Below are 16,892 nucleotides of genomic sequence, written 5' to 3'. Positions count from 1 at the left end.
AAATAAAAGATAAGCAGTGTGAGTAATTGGAATCTTTGGAGGAGTTGGTACGTAAGACGCAAGGTAAATTGTGTGACGACTTGGTGAATGAGTTTGCAAATCAAGGGGCATTCTCATGAATTATTGGAGCTTTAATATGAATGATTTGATTCTAAATTGACATCCCATCTGTGGTGCTTCTGCACTTCCGATTCCGATGAGGCTCTACCTAGTACACCTCTGTACTTCTGCGTTCGACTAGGTTCCCGTCCGATGAACCTTTTGTGCGTTTGATTCTGAATCCGTTTCTGTCTGGCGCACCTCTGTGGGTCTGACTCTGGATATAAATCCGTCTGATATGCTTCGATGCGTTTGATTTTGACCGCGTGTGTGTTTGATACCCTTCGGTTTGTCTGATCACGATTCGGTATGAAACCACTCTGTATGTTTGCTTCTGCATTCGGGTTTGTTCGATATGATTCCGTACGACTGGCTTTGATTGTGAATCTGTTTGGTATATCTTAGTGTGTCTGATTCTGCCTACGAGTTCGTTTGATACGCCTTTATACGTCTGATTCCGATCTCAGATGTGTCTGATATGCTTCCGTACCTTCGATGTTGACTACGAATCCAACCGCCATAGTTGAGTATGTCTGCTTCCGATTATGAATCCGTTCGGTTTTAGTTCTGAATCTGTTGGGCATGAAGTGTCTGATATGAAGTAAAGTGAGATTACGACGATGTGGTAAGGAAACTCAGGAGTGTGAAAAGAAGATGATATTGACGATGATGTCTGGGAAGCGTCCGTCCCTTACAAGAATATAGTGCAGAGTTCGGTGATTACGTAAAGTATGAGAAAATGTATTATGGAGGTATTTGGGTCAGTGATGTGAAAAATCTACCCCAAGTATTTGTAAAGGAGCCATGTCGGAGAAATCAATAAAGGACAACCATCAAGAGAACCCTCCCGGAGTAGTACGACACCCATGAGGTCGATTCAACATTCGAGGACGAATGTTCCTAAGGGGGGGAGAATGTTATGTCCCGTATTTTCGTATAACAGGAAATCAAGAAATAAATAAGACTTGTGTGTGTGGAGGACATATTTTGATTTTGGTGAGTATGACTATGTTGGTGCTGGAATTATTAATGTCAAGACCTCGGGGAAGGCCGAGGGTAAATTTGGAATTTTGGAAATTAGTTTCGGGAATTACAAAACGGAACGTTTATGAATTGGGCCAAGAAATTGAACAAAGAAATTGGGCCCAAGATTTAAGGGGTGGCCGGCCATGTTTGATAGGCCCAAGCCCTTTTTAATGATCATGTGCTATGCACATGATCTAAATGTGGATATATATTGAGGATACTTGATAGTTATCAAGAACAAGTCACAAAAAAATTGAAGAACACCCATAGAAGGGTTCTCGGCCGAGAGTGAGCAAGGGGAGAAAAAAATTGCTAGCCTTTGTGGCGATCCAAGAATTCTTGTCCTTAACATATTATGAAGTACTCGAGCCCCTCTTCAACGGGGTATAATTAGATTGGCGTAAGGTGCTCGTTTGCGGCAAATCGGAAATTCAAGAAAAAGGTAAGATCTTTATGTTTTAATGCTATGAAATGGATACATATGTGTTAGTGATTGAATTGGCATGAAGATTTTGGAATGGTGTTGTGTTTGTGCATGGCGTGTGTGTGCAAAAAGAGTGTGTTTGGCCGTGGGTTTTATAAGGTTTAAGGCATAAGAATTTGATCTTATTTAGCTTGAATGATGTGTTGTTGTGGTCATTATGTTGTAAAGGATTGATTAAGGAATTGAGTTGGTGTTAGAAAATAATTTCGGACGTTATCGGAAAGTGTATACCTTTGGTATATTTGTGTATATCATAGTATATATATGATACTAAAGACTTTAAATATGATTTATGGTTGATGATAATGAGTTTGGAATGAAACGACGCAAGTTAGAACGTTCGTCGTAACTTTTGGTGTTTTGAATGAAAATTGGAAAGTAGTGAACTTTGGGGAGGTTTGTATGTGGTTTGGAACTTGTTTGTTATGTAATGGAATAATCTTGAATGAATGAATACAATAATGTGGATATGAGTTGAAATTGTGAAGTTTGGAAATAGGATTACCAACTTATGGAATAAGGTGCAATTGTGAAGTTAGTGTGTTTGATTGTGATTCGTATTGCGTATTGATGTTTGGGCTGTTGATGTTGTTATATTTTGAGCCGAGCTAAGTCTCGGGGGTGTTAGATTTATAGGGGGAGTGCTGCCGAAATTTCGGTAGCCAAATATAGCCCAAAGACTAAAATGTTAATTCTCATGAATAGTAACTGGTAAAAGTGACCATTTGCAGTTTCTGGACGAAACGGGAATTGCGATTTGAGGAGCGTAAGGCGCCAACCAGGTATGTAAAGCCTACCTATCATTCTTTTGGCATGTCCTAGACATACTAGGTTAAGATCGGCCCCTCGGGAATAATCCTACTCTTGGAAATCGAGGTTCAAGTTCGAGCACTATTCACTCAGCGCGATTGAACCCTCTTTGTCACATTTGGTTAAAAGAATGTTCGTACCTCCATAACTTGTGCTGTTGTGTCCGAAACTCTTCGAAACTTTTGTAGATGGCTCTATGGAGCCGAAAGTCTGTGATTTGTGTCCGCCACCTCAATTTGACTCGAGGTGGGCCCGCGAGCCCGGAGGCTCCCCTTATTCGGTTTGTTTGATTCGTTTGTGTCCGTTATGATCCGCAACCGTCGGTTTAGGACCCAAGGATGTGTTTGAAACTTCCTATGCCATTAATGTACGTTCTATACTTTGAATGATGTGAGATTTTCGGAAAATGACTTATGAACAGTTTTCTTGCGAATTTGGCAATTTGGAACTTCGTAACTTTTATACGCATACTTTGATCAGTCTGATTCCTACTCCGATCCTTCGGGCGTCAGTATATACCTCTACGTAAACTATATGTTAAGTCCGACAAATTATTTTTGATATGCATATGATTTCTGCACTACTCTGTTCGTGCTGTCTGCTATGATTTCGTTCGTCGGTACCCGGGCCGACTTTGTGATCGTGCGCACTATAATATATTCGGGAGTTATGATGTGTTACGGTTTCCGAGGCCTCGCCATAGGGCCGGTTACCGTTTATGGAGTTATGATGTGATATGGCATTTGATACGTTCTGATGATATGATGTGTGTGTGATATGATGTGTCTGGAGATTGTACGGAGATTTGAAACCTTCTGGAGTTATGATGTGTTGTGGCACCAGCGTCGGGGGGTGACCACGTTCCTAAACCCTATACATGATTTGATTTGCATTTGTACGTTCGCCTCCCGCACAGGTTTGCTTTGTTTGCGATGTTGGTGTGTTGGTTCTTTCTGACTCCAGCTGTGTTTGTGATTTCTGCACCTTCTGCTTTACATACTCAGTACTTCTCCCGTACTGACCCCCGTTTCTTCGGGGGCTGTGTTTCATGCCCGCAGGTACAGAAGCTCGTTTGGGTGGTCCTCCAGTTTAGGCTACTCATTCTGCTGTGTTGGAGAGCTCCCCTTTGATCCGGAGCCTACTTTGGTACATATCTTTTGTTGTGTCTGTATTCTGTATATTTGGATGAGTGGGTACGGCGGGGCCCTGTCCCGTCCTATGTTCTTATGTTCTGTTTTGTCTAGAGGCCTGTAGTCAGATTTGTGGGTCGTGGGTCCGGTGTGTTTGCATGTGAGTCTGTTTTACGATCTTAAGTGGCCCGTACGCTACTATGGCCAAGTCGGCCTCTGAGTTTGTATGTATGTGTATGCATTTGGGGGCGATGTGCATTCCGCCACCCTTCTGATGTGTGTGTGTGAAATTTGGCGATGTACATTCCGCCTTCCTTCTGATTTGTGATTTGTCTGATCTGTACGGGCGACTGCTTAGGATAAGTGTTCGGTAGATGTCTGATTACGATGATGAGTTCGAATAACGTACGTTGAGTTTGGACGAGTCTGATTACGATGGTCTGGGTGTGAGTTCGTTTGGGGTGTCCCAGAAGGACACCAGTCGCGGCCCACGGGGCTGGGTCGTGACAAAAGGGTTTAAGCTGAGTAGGACCAAGACAGAGTACTTGGAGTGTAAGTTCAGTGAAGCACCTCAGGAGGCTGGCGTGGAAGTGAGGCTTGGTACCCAGGACATCCAGAAGAAAAGTAGTTTTAAGTACCTTGGGTCTATTGTGCAAGACAGCGGGGAGATTGACGATGATGTCACACATCGTATTGGGGCCGGGTGGATGAAATGGAGGCTTGTTTCTGGAGTGCTATGTGACAAGAAGGTGCCACCAAAACTTAAGGGCAAGTTCTACAAAGCGGTGGTTAGACCGACTATGTTGTATGGGGCGGAGTGCTGGCCAGTTAAGAGCTCTCACGTTCAAAAGATGAAAGTTGCCGAGATGAGAATGTTGAGATGGATGTGTGGCCACACCAGGAGCGACAGGATTAGGAACGAGGTTATTCGGGATAAGGTGGGGGTGGCCCCGGTGGAAGACAAGATGCGAGAAGCGAGATTGAGATGGTTTGGGCATGTGAAGAGGAGAGACACAAATGCCCCAGTGCGAAGGTGTGAAAGGTTGGCCATGGATGGTTTCAGACGAGGTAGGGGTAGGCCGAAGAAGTATTGGGGAGAGGTAATTAAACACGACATGGCGCAATTACAGCTTACCGAGGACATGACCTTAGATAGGAGGGTTTGGAGGACCCAAATTAGGGTAGAAGGCTAATAGATAGTCTCGTTATCCGTTCTTAATAGTAGTCGCAGTATCACAATATAATTTCTTGTGCTCCGATTTATGCTATTATCTGCTATTTCCTGTGCTTTGATTATCCTGTGGTATCTGTGTCGACTGTATTACTTTATTTTATATTATTTCATTTTCATATCGCTTTGAATCTCTTAGCCTTATCTGACTTTTTTTTATGATTTTATGCTTTTCTTGAGCCGAGGGTCTTTCGGAAACAGCCGTCCTACCTTGGTAGGAGTAAGGTCTGCGTACACTTTACCCTCCCCAGACCCCACGATGTGGGATTTCACTGGGTTTTTGTTGTTGTTGTTGTATAGGAGAGCCAAGGACTTAAAGAGGGAAGCACACTTGTATTGAAAGGAAGTTGTAATTAAGTAAGATTTTATTTTAGTCATATGCTAATGAGTTATTTTGTAATGATGTTAAGATTAGAGGAGAGGGAATTGGAGGAAAGATTCAAACAAGGATTTAAAAATATTTTGAATAGTGGATTAGTATGTTGTAAGTATAATCTTGTGATAGGGGATAACAACAATGATAAGAAAATGTTGTATACAAGAGTATGAGGAATGGTGCTGAGGATTGTTGTATGGGTCGAATGGAGTCCCATTTGAATATAGATCCCTTGGCTATGGTATTTTTGACGCATTGGATGAGTAATCTGAAGTAAATTAATTAATGAGAATAATAAGCCATTAATAAGGAAATGCTATTGCAAGCCATCTGGGCGCTACCATAGGTTGAACCATGATGACATTGTAAGGAATTAACAAGTTCGACAAAAGCATTAAAAAGGAGATGGAATGATATGTATATAAAATAGATTAATACTAAGAGCATAATCTAAAGTAGCACTAGAGAAGCAAGCAAGGAAAAGTGTTGCAGCTAAATAAGGAAGTTGCCCACTAGTAGAGAAATAGAGGGCTGCGAAATAGGAAGGACTAAGTCAACGGAAGGTGAAGTCGTGGAAGTAGATGACGACAAGATCGCAGGAAAAGGATTCAAAGGTATAACTAAAGGAGATGGACATTTAAGGAATTAAGAGATTCGCTTGATTGGTAAATCGAAATGACAGATAATTGCGTCAAACTGTGGAAAAGACTTATTAAGTGATAATCAGGCAAAGGTTAAAAGTAGAAGGAGAACCCCATAGGAAATGATCAAAAGATATCACTTTTGATTGGAACAAGAGGGTGACAATGAGACCTCGTGGAACAGGTAACATGATGGCTCTTATTGGAAAAAGGGATGAATGAAGGTTACATATAAAAGAAAGAATGAAAAGATCCAAATTTGCTGCATGACTGAGAATCTTGGTTATTTATTTCGACAAACTTCGGAATTCACCCCTAATTTATTAGCCGAACTAAGGATCAAAAACTTTAAGCGTAAACTGAAGGAAATGAATCCTTAAAAGAACAGGTTTGAGATGTTTTCGATATAAGTACAAGGATTACCGTTAGTTAGCCAAGTTCCAGAAGTCCAATTGAAGGAAAGAGAAATTAAGCAAGACATTTCGGTGTTAAACTAGTTGAAAGATAAAGTACCGTAAAGATTAATTCGACTGCTATAAAAAGCAAAAGATTCTAAATGTGATCAGCCTTGAGGTTATCTTTAAGGAAGTAAGAATAAGAATAAGTCAACTCCAAGGAGGTAAAGGCTTGGGACATCTGTGAAACGTAAGAAAGATACGTGGAGATCGAAGAGAACAAGAATTTCTGAATAAAAAGAAGATGAGATCAAAATTGGATAAAAGTATGTGGTAAACACGGGATGAAAGGGCATACAAGAATGTAAACAACGAAGGCAGAAGTGACAATGAAAGCGATAAAGCATGGAGAGTTAGTAGACAGACAAATAATAAGAAAAGGGATGACCTTGAGTACAGGCATAAATTTTGGCTACAAAAGAGGAAGGATAAACTGCATAATTCGGATAAGTTTGGTTTAAATGAGCAAGTAAGACTGCGAGTAAGTAGAGTAAATACTAACAGATACAAGTAAGAACATTGATATCTACCTCAGAGCAAACTCTACCTCAACATTCGAGGACGAATGTTTTTTAAGGGGGGAGAATGTTACACCCCACACTTTCGAAGCATGAGCATGTCACGTACATCACCGTAGTAATGGAATATCAAAGACGTCTCATGATGTTTTGGAAGGTACAAGCCATGGGAAGTATGTAACAATGAAGTAAAGGATGAATTAGGATCTCGTAAGTCGTAATCGGGAATGACTATTTTGCAACACAAGAATATGGTCATTATCATGTATAATAAATGATAAATATCATGTATGGAGAGTTTCGGAAGATTTCGAGATCAAGCAAATTGAAGAAAATAAGTTTGACGAAAATTTAAGGAATGTTGAGCAGATTGTTTTTAGTCAACTTTGAAAGGGCATATCTCCTAGTATATTAGGAGTTTTAAGGTGAAACAAAATCCTAAAATGAAGTTCGTCGAGTCTAGTTTCTAATGCAATAATCCACTCTTCGATAGGACCTCGGAGTAGAGAATTATGAACGTTACAAACTGAGCTGACAAAGCAGAAATAGGGCTGCTACAGTACCGCTACAGTACTGCTACAGTACCGCCGACTTAGCCACTATATAAGGGCTAAAACCCCCCTTTTTATTCATCAAAAATCCTCCAAATGTTCCAGAATTTTCAGCCAAGAAAAGGGGCTCTTATACCCTCTAGAAGTGAGGATTTTGAGTGAAATTTAAGCTACGGAGTATCAATCGAGGTCCGGACAACGTGTAGTCGCAATTATAATTTCGTTTGGTGTTGAAGTGAGCTTGGAAACAAGTGGATATTGAATATTTTTCTACTTAGTAAATATAAGGTATGAATCCTTGAATCCTTTTCTTTATCAACTTTGATTAAGGAATATTTACAAGAATAAAGGTTATAGTTTGTTGTGTTGATGTTGTTGATTTATGGATTGAGGTTTGAAGAGAATTTTGGATAAGAATATATATATTTATCTTGTAGAATCTTGAGGATGTTGTTGGTATTTTTTGGGGATTGTTTTAGTATTTGGAGGAAGTCGATGATATAGGGGAGATGCTGCCTGAATTTCGACAGAAATCTAAAAGGATTTTAATTAAGGGTTTAAGACGAGCGTATGACGATGGGCCTAACAATAGTATGAATGGTTGTATGTGTAGATTACGAGGCTACGAATAATCCTAAGTGAATTGCAAGACAGGAAGTAAGTTGGAAGTCGAGAAATTGTCTTCCAGGTATGTTAAGGCTCGTCCCTTTCTTTCAAAGGCATGATTCCTATGTTACGATTTCCTAAATGCTTCCATAACTTCTTTGTTTTCAAAAGTTAGAAGTCTATGATTCCAAGGCATGATTCCTTTCTTGATAACCCATAAATGTTTTCCAAAATGTCCGTATTCTTCTAAAATAGAGGTTTATGATTTTGTAAGCTCTTATAACAACAATGATGGGCATGTTTTTATCACGATGACAATGATGCCAAGATGAGAACATTTTCTATGATGACTATGGTGAGAATTATTCCATGTTTAAAGGTTCCAAGTTATGATTTCAATGACAATATAAGAATGTCGAGCTATTTCTTGATTTCTCAATTTTATTCATGGATGATAATTTTTTTTTTAAGATCCCAAAGTATATGAATGGACGCCTTATGAGATTTATGATCTTATTCTATGTTTTATCTTGAAGCCATTCCTCATTGATAGTCTCACCTTATAATAATTGTTCCTTCAAGGTGAGATAAAGCGATGATGATTATTCCATAATATAATCGGAGGTTACCGACCTTACGTCACTCCGGTGTATTTGTAGCTCTTATTTGGCTCTCATGCATGCTTTATATATATATATATATATATATATATATATATATATATATATATATATATATATATATGTATGTATTTTCTCACACCGCGCCGCGCTATAGTCGGTCGGGCACGGCACGTAGATGTGCACACCATTGCAGTGGGCATGTTATGATATTGCCCCGGACGCGGGCTAATGATGTTAACACCGAGCCTTAATGGCCGGGCATGATACTATATATATGACACTGAGCCTTAATGGCCGGGCATGGTACTATGTATATGTATAAAATGTTTGTTTAAAGGCTAAGCATGCATGACATCCGCCTTATGAGGCATTCAGATGTACAGGTTATCTCTCTTATTTCATGTTACCTTTCATATTTATATTACGGTGTTATTCATGCCTTACATACTCAGTACATTATTCGTACTGACGTCCCTTCTGGTGGACGCTGCGTTTCATGCCACGCAGGTGTATACAGATGAGTAGAGGATATTGCTAGAAGATGTTCCAGCTGGATTGGCGAGCTCCATTTCCTTCGGAGTGTTGCCGAGTCAGAGTCTCTATGTTATGGTATATTGATTTATGTTAAAGACTTTGCAGACAGAGTCACGTATATAGCATGTCAGTCTTGCAAGCGGCTCTGTGAGACGATGTATCATTATGCATTATGTTACAAATTTCATATGATTACAACTTTTACTTGATTTAAGAAAGACGAAAAGAATGTTTGTTTTTTAAAAGATTTCATTATGCATTTCATTTCGTGATTTAAGAGTCCAGTGAGATTTTGAATATAACGAGAACCAGCGGGTTCGCTTGGCTCTAAGTAAAGGGTCGGGTGCCCATCATGCCCTATCAGGACTGGGGTGTGACAGCTACCCTCGACTACGAATTGCCGTCACAAAATATACAAAGGCACCAAGGTAATAATGAACCGAGCCCAATTTACAAAGACTTCAAACAGTCGAAAAAGGGTCGAGTAATTAAAGACCTCGACTCATATGCTCAAAGTGATTCAGAGATGTCTGAATTCACAAGCATAAATAGGCTCCCGTGCAAAAGCCCTCATTAAGATATCGGTTGAAAAAGAACCGGTATAAGTAGAGTCCAAAACTCAGAAGTAAAGTTGGCTCAATTTTTCGTTAAAAAATGAAGTTATTAATTACTTATCTGATAAGATGAAAATTGTTAAGGACTCAAGGTCGAGCCTAAGTCATTTTCAAACAAAACAATATCACAAATTCTATCCGACTCAAGGATCTGTTTGTTTAACTTGAGTCTCATATGATTAAGTATTAAAAGTGGTCAAAAGAAATAATGGCAAAAGAAAGTCGAAGCAAATGTTATATCATAAAGGGCCAGAGCCTGTCCTTGTAAAGATTACAAAAAATTGAAACAAAATACAAAGGCCCCCTGAGCCTATTTAATCTGCCGAAGAATAGCTAGAGTCTAATGAGCCAGATTCTTCAGGGGCTTTCTCGGAACCACCATCGAGTATTTTTTTGGCTTTATTCTCGATTTCCCTCACTTCGGCAATCCGAGCAGGAATATCCATAATGCCACGTTGAGCCGCTTCTAGCGTAGACCTCTAAGACTTTCACTTCTCATACTCTACTCGAAGGATGGACTGAGCCTCGGTAGCCTCAACTTCGTCGTGAGCTCGATCCAAATCGTTCTGAGCCTTTTTCAGATTGACCTTCAGCTTAGCCCTGATTTCACTAAGAGTATTGATAACATGGTTAGAACCTTCTAGTTCGGCCTGAAGTCCATCATTATCTCGAATAGCAGCATCGAGCTCACTCTTGAATTTCGCATTAACCTGGGCCCGACTTTCGGCTTTTTATTGGGAACCCTTCAAGGCTTCCTTTTCAGCGGCCCTTTCGGACTCGAGTTGCATAAACTGCTCTTTCATGTTTGCAGCCTCGCCCTTAATAGTCCAGTTCCTGCCTCAGTTGGGCAATAGTGACCTCTAGCTCCCCGAGCTTTGTGATATTTTTGGAGTTCCCCCGGCTAAGCTGCTTATTATCCTCCTATAGGACTTTATTCTTTTGGACCGAATCCTTGAGCTCATTTTTTAATCAGAGGTTCTCCTTCTTGGCTACTTCAAGTTCAGCTCAGAGGGTCGAAGGACCGATGATTTGACTCAACTGATCTTCTTTTGGCTAAAAGAGAAGTTTGAACTTCTCAGTCTCTCAGCTTTGGGCATCCAACTGGGCCCGTAGATCATCTATCTCATGCTGAGCTCGAAGAAAACCTTCATTCTCAAGCATGACAGACTGCAAAGAAGGAAACAAAGTTAGAAATTAGCAAACACTAAATAAATCAAAGCTTGTTAGAACGGAAAATGGGGAAAAAATGTTCACCTGGTTGCCAGCATACATACTCTCGTTAAGAAGGCATTGCCACGAGAGTCCAGTCATATTCTCTTTATCAGGCTCCGACACAAGAGGTCAAAAATAACTGGCCACCCCCACAGGGCGAGATAGAAAGCTACAGTCTTCAAGAACTATGACGGTAGTCGACCTAGTCCTCCTCGGCTCTACCCTTAGAGCTAAAAAAAACATCTACAAGCCAGGACCTCGAGCCAAAATTAATAGACCGAGTAGCCCTCATCGATACTTGTGGAATAGAGAGGTGTCCGAACCCAGAGGCATCCGCTGTTGCAGGAGGATTGTCGGCAGTCCCATCATCGGGGAACAAGTGATAAAAAATCTCCTGCTCTGAGGATTGAGCAGGAGGAAGAGGAGAAGTTGTTTCGGCCCGTCTAGCCCTTTTAGCCATAGGCTCAGCCTCGGGGGAAGTGTTGTCCGCAAGCTCGATCATCTCGATTGACCTTAAAAGAAGCGGGGATAAAGGGGTCTCAGGCCCCTCACCTGTGGCAGATCTGGTCAGATTAGCTGTGGTGCTCCCCTCCGAGACCTCCACTGGAGTTGTATCTACCTCGGTAGCAGTAGCGATAGAGGGGTCGGAACTAATTCTCGCAAACCAAACATCACCATCGGGATGTTCCCTCAAACCCCGAACTTCGGGTGCACTCGCCGCAGCTGGTCTCAGGGGCTTGGAAGATCTGGACTTCCTTTTCTTCTTTTCAAACTCGACAATAAGCCATGTTGATTTTGAAACATTGAAATCCAAACCCGGCATAAAAGGTTAATCCACCGGTGCGGGTCGAGGTGTCAAAGAACCTTTTGGCAAACCTGATTATCGAAATGGTTAGTTCGGGAAGGAGTTGAACGAAGGAAAATGACACGAAGTAAATGAAAAAGAAGAATACCATGATTTTATGTTGTCCACCTCTCGTGGGACAGATTTTTCCATGTCCGCTCTTGGTGCGGATGTTGGCCTATGATACTCTCGATCCACTTAGGAAATCAGGGTATCGCCTCTGAAACCCATCTAATAGCTGAAACATTAGAAATAGTTAGAGGAATGATCAAAAGCACGTAAAAGGGGAATAAGCTCTATAAAACTTATGTTTGTCGTTCCACCTTTCGGGAAAGGGCATGAACTCTGCCGGGATGATGTCCGTGGTTCTAACCCGAACAAAATGCTCATACCAGACTCGATCTCTGTTCTCATCAACGCTAGAAAGAATTGGGTTCCTCCCTCATTTGGCGAGCTTTATAACTCCACCACGAAAGATCCTCGGGTAGTACAGCGGGATCAGATGGTGTAGGGTAAAATCAGCATTCACGTTGTTGGCCAGAAAGCGAAGGCAAGTCACGATCCTCCAAACATTCGGACCAATTTACGTAAGGCACACGTTATATGTTCGGCATATTTCAAGGATGACCGAGTCTATCGGAGGGTCGAGCTTAAAGGTAAAAAGGTAGGTTTAGATATTCAAGTACCCCTATCTGAAGTCGGTGATGTCATCATCATCACCAGGGGCAATGATCTTTATGGGGCGATTGTCCCAGCCACAACCAGTTCAAAATTTAGGAAAATGCGCCTCTTTGATAGATGAGGGATAACGCCTGATGTTGTTTCCCCGATCAGACTTTTTATGGTCGTCTCGACGACGAACTCATTATCGAAATTGTATTTCGAAGGCATTATGTCCTTAGCCTGGGGTTCGAACGAGCTAGCTTGAGCTTCAACCTTAGGGTTGGCGACAACCTTGATATTCGGGAAAGAAACTGAAGGAACATCTTTGGAAGTAGAATCGGTGTTCGTTGCCATTTTCTGAGGATTTGAAGATCGGTATCAAGGTTTGAAGATCAGTATGAAGATTAGACGGTCAAAATATGAAAATATGAAGATTTGAAGATCAAAAAGATGAAGTTATGAAGGTTTGAAGGAAATTTTCCAGGAAGCTAAGAAGATTTTGGAACCTCGGGTGAAGTTTCTCGGAAAATATCGAAGATTCAGAATTTCGAAAGAAAATCTAATGAGAAGATAGAACAGAGAAAGATGAGTAAAACGATCGGGTGGTGAAAAGTAAAAAGTAAAAAATAAGAGGGATCAACCTTTTATAGGGAAGGAGATGATAAATTTTGAGGCAATTACCGAAGGGTCATCTAACCAAGAGAAGACACGTGTCCGAAGTCAGAGGGACGTGACATGAAAGGATGTCTCATTTCCCGCCTGTTTTCAAAGGGAAGCTTTCTAGGGAAGTCACCGAGGTTATCGTTCCACTTCCCGACACTTCGGTAAAACTTCGATCCGAGAAGTGTGGGGACTATCTGTATACGGTGAAAATCGATTTAATTCGCATATGGTGAAAAGACGAAGTAAATATCGTGGATGTCCGGTACAAGGTCTAAGAAAAAGGAGATCATTAGCCTTGGGTAAGATCGAAGGGGTCGAGGGCCAATGAGTTGTCAGTTTTTCCAATTAAATTTTAGAACATGTTAATAGGCACGGAGAACCCGAGCCTGATGGGAAGACACTCGACACAGATTCAGAGTATTCGTTAAGAGCTAGGTCACACATCGCCAAACCGTTCCGTGATTTGCGCTGACATCCATATGGGGTGCCGTTTTATGTATTTTAGGGTTTTCTTAAAGGGCCTTTTAGGGTTGTACAAAGGCCCATCTCCTATTTGCTATAAATAGGGGTGAACCCCCTTCATTTTAGGGCTGGTCTTTCATATATATATTCACACTTGTAATCTGAAAATATTAAAGCTTTCTTACTGATTGGCGACAGAGACGTTACTTCCAAAATCGGACCAAATTCACAGAGTCTATATCTTGATTTCTTAAGCTATCTTCTCTCTTATTCACTAATATATTGCTTTTTATTCCGTATTGTTACACGTATCTCACTAATCTAACCACATATCCTACAAACCACATATAAATTTAATTGTTATCGTTTTAAGGGAAAACAGTTTGGCGCCCACCGTGGAGCCTAGGATAATAGTGGTGATTAATTTACAACTCTATTTTTCACTTGTTCTTTGAAAGCTTGTGATTTCAGATAATTTCAAGATGGCAAGCAACAGTCAATCTGGGCACATGAATAACAACGAACTGATGAGTCATCACAGCGTAAACGACAACAGCGGGTTGCCAAACTACAACGCACCCCCCGCTGATCCAGCCGTTCCGACCAAGGGCATCAACCACAACACTGGCGGCATTCCGACCACAGATCCTTTAAATAGCAAGAACTCAGCAACTTTGCCTCGGGCACCAACCCGAAAACATCGAGTGTCGTAGAGGAAATTAACTTACGTTTGATATTTGAAATGTTGCAGGAACAACAGGTGGCTATAGCTCAGCTCCAATAGAAAGACAGCAGAACAGAATCGACAGTGCCAAGTCGGGCTACCGAGTCAAGCCGAGAGGAAGATCGGGTCGCTGATAGTGATAACGGATCGGGGTTCGGTGCATCTGCCAAGGTCCTGAAAATGCTCGAAGCATTGGCTAAACGGATTGAACCTAATGAGAAAAAGGTAGAAACGTACAACTCTCGAGTGGATCGCTCATTATTTGATTAAAATCACAAATAATGTTGTTGAATAATTAGTGAAAAAATGTACAAAAGTTATGTAGTAAGCGTTTGGTCATGAAAACCAAATATTTTTTCATTTTTTTTTTTGGAATATTGAAGTTGGAGTTGTGTTTTGTTATAATTTTTAAAAAACATATTTGGTTGTTTGAATGCATTAAAAGTGAAAACAAGGTTTTAGGTGTTTTCCAAATGAAATTTTCATGATCAAACGTTGATTTCAAAATAAAGTGAAAAATTTGCTCATGGCCAAACGGGTCCGTAGTCTATGTTGATTCCTTTTCCACCTTGTAATAAGGCCAAACCAATAGACAGACCCTTGTGGTTGTCAAAAATTTTCACTTGAACACCTCAACTAAACCTTGTTTCATTTAGACACCTGTAGTAGGGCCCGACTATACCATTTAGACACTTTTCCCTGACTCAGTCAAATATGTAAAGAGTGTGTAACACACTCGTCGATAACGTGGTAAAGTAGCCAATTAACTGGTTACGTGTGGCATTTGGGTCCGAAATAATAGTTAAAAATGAATTATGAGAAAAAGAAAAGAACAAATATTTCTTAGGAAAAATTTAAAAAAAAAACATTTTCTAAACGAACTCCACATACTTTTCACTGGAAAATGAATAGCTTTTGTCGGAAAAGATTCCCGGTGAACTTTTCTTAAAAGGGATAAGGCATCATTACCCCCCTCACCTAGTAGCGTTTTTGCTACGACACACCTTACCTAATGTTTGGTCCTATCACCCCCCTAAACTATTTAAAATCGTAATTTTTTACACCCTAAACGCTGATGCCCACTCTCATATGGGAGAGTGACATACACTCTCCTTGCCACATGTGCATTTATTTATTTTATTTTATTTTTTTTAAAAAAATCAGCTTACGTGTCAATTTTCAAGAATAAAAAAATAAAAAACTGATTTTTCTTTTAAAAAATTTATTTTTAAAACCCGTTATTTTAAAAAAACTGAAAACGCGAATTAAAAAACTGAATTTTCTTTAAAAAATTTATTTTTCAAACCCGTTTTTTTTTAACTGAAAACGCGAATTAAAAAACTGATTTTTCTTTTAAAAAAATTATTTTTAAAACCCGTTTTTAAAAAAAAAAAAAAAAAACTGAAAACGCGAATTAAAAAACTGAATTTTCTTTAAAAAAATAAATTTAAAACCTTTTTTTTAAAAAAAAAACCCATATGTTTTTTTTAAAAAAAAAAAAACTGAAAACATGAATTTTTTTTAAAATATGGAAAAATGGATTTGTTAAAAATATGAAAATCTTGATTATTTTTTTTAAAATGTCTTAAAAGATCTTGATTTTCATGATTTCATTTTCTTAGGACACTTTTATTTTTCAAATAAAATCCGGAAAAAGTGTTTTTCTTGTCAAAATTTGAAAAAAAACTGATTTTTTATAAAATTTTGGAAAAAATAATTATTTTTTTCAAAATGTGGAAAACCCGTTTTTAAAACTAAATTTGGAAAACTACATTTATTTTCATATTTTAAAAAAATACAGATTTTTAAGAAAAAAATTAAGTTTTCCCGTTTTTTATGTTTCTCACTCTCTCAAAGAGAGTGAAACACACTCTCCTTGCCACGACAGCGTTTAGGGGGTAAAATATTATGGTTTTAAATAGTTTAGGGGGGTGATAGGACCAAACATTAGGTAAGGTGTGTCGTAGCAAAAACGCTACTAGATGAGAGGGGTAATGATGCCTTATCCCTTTCTTAAAATTTTTAGATCTATTTTCTTTTTAAGGCTGAAATTTTCATATTTGTTTTTCCTTTTTTTAGGAGGAAATTTTAAAAAGGGGGAGGGGTCGGCGGGGAAGAAGATGAGGTTTTTTTTGGGGGGGGGGGGGGGGGGGGGTCGACAGAGAAGAAGACGAAGTTTTGGGAGGGGGGGGGGGTCGATTTTGTTTTTCCTTTTTGGTTGATTATGTTTTAAACCATAAAATTCATTTTTTATTTTGATTTTATACAACTCAGAGAATGGTGGCGGTCTTCCATTTTTGCAGTGGAGCAAGATAGTAATAGTGGAGGGTTTGTTAATGGTAGATATTAAGTTGAGAAAACAAAGAAAAAACAAAGAAGGAGGAGGAAATAAAAAGAATTAAAAAAAAATAAAAAAATCTGTTTTTTAGCCTTCCATGCGCCTATTTTGTGTGAAAATCACGCAACTTGCCAAGTCGACAAAAAATATCTAAATGGCACGGTCGAACTCTACCTCAAGCGCCTCAATGAAACGTGCTTTAATTGAATTGTCTGTAAATAAAAAATCTTGACGATCACAAGAGGGTGTTGATGAGTTCGGCCTTTTAATAAGAGTAGACGAGGGTAC

This window comes from Lycium barbarum, chromosome 2, assembly GCF_019175385.1.
Source record: "Lycium barbarum isolate Lr01 chromosome 2, ASM1917538v2, whole genome shotgun sequence".
NCBI lineage: Eukaryota > Viridiplantae > Streptophyta > Magnoliopsida > Solanales > Solanaceae > Lycium > Lycium barbarum.
Note: the sequence above shows the minus strand (reverse complement) of the source record.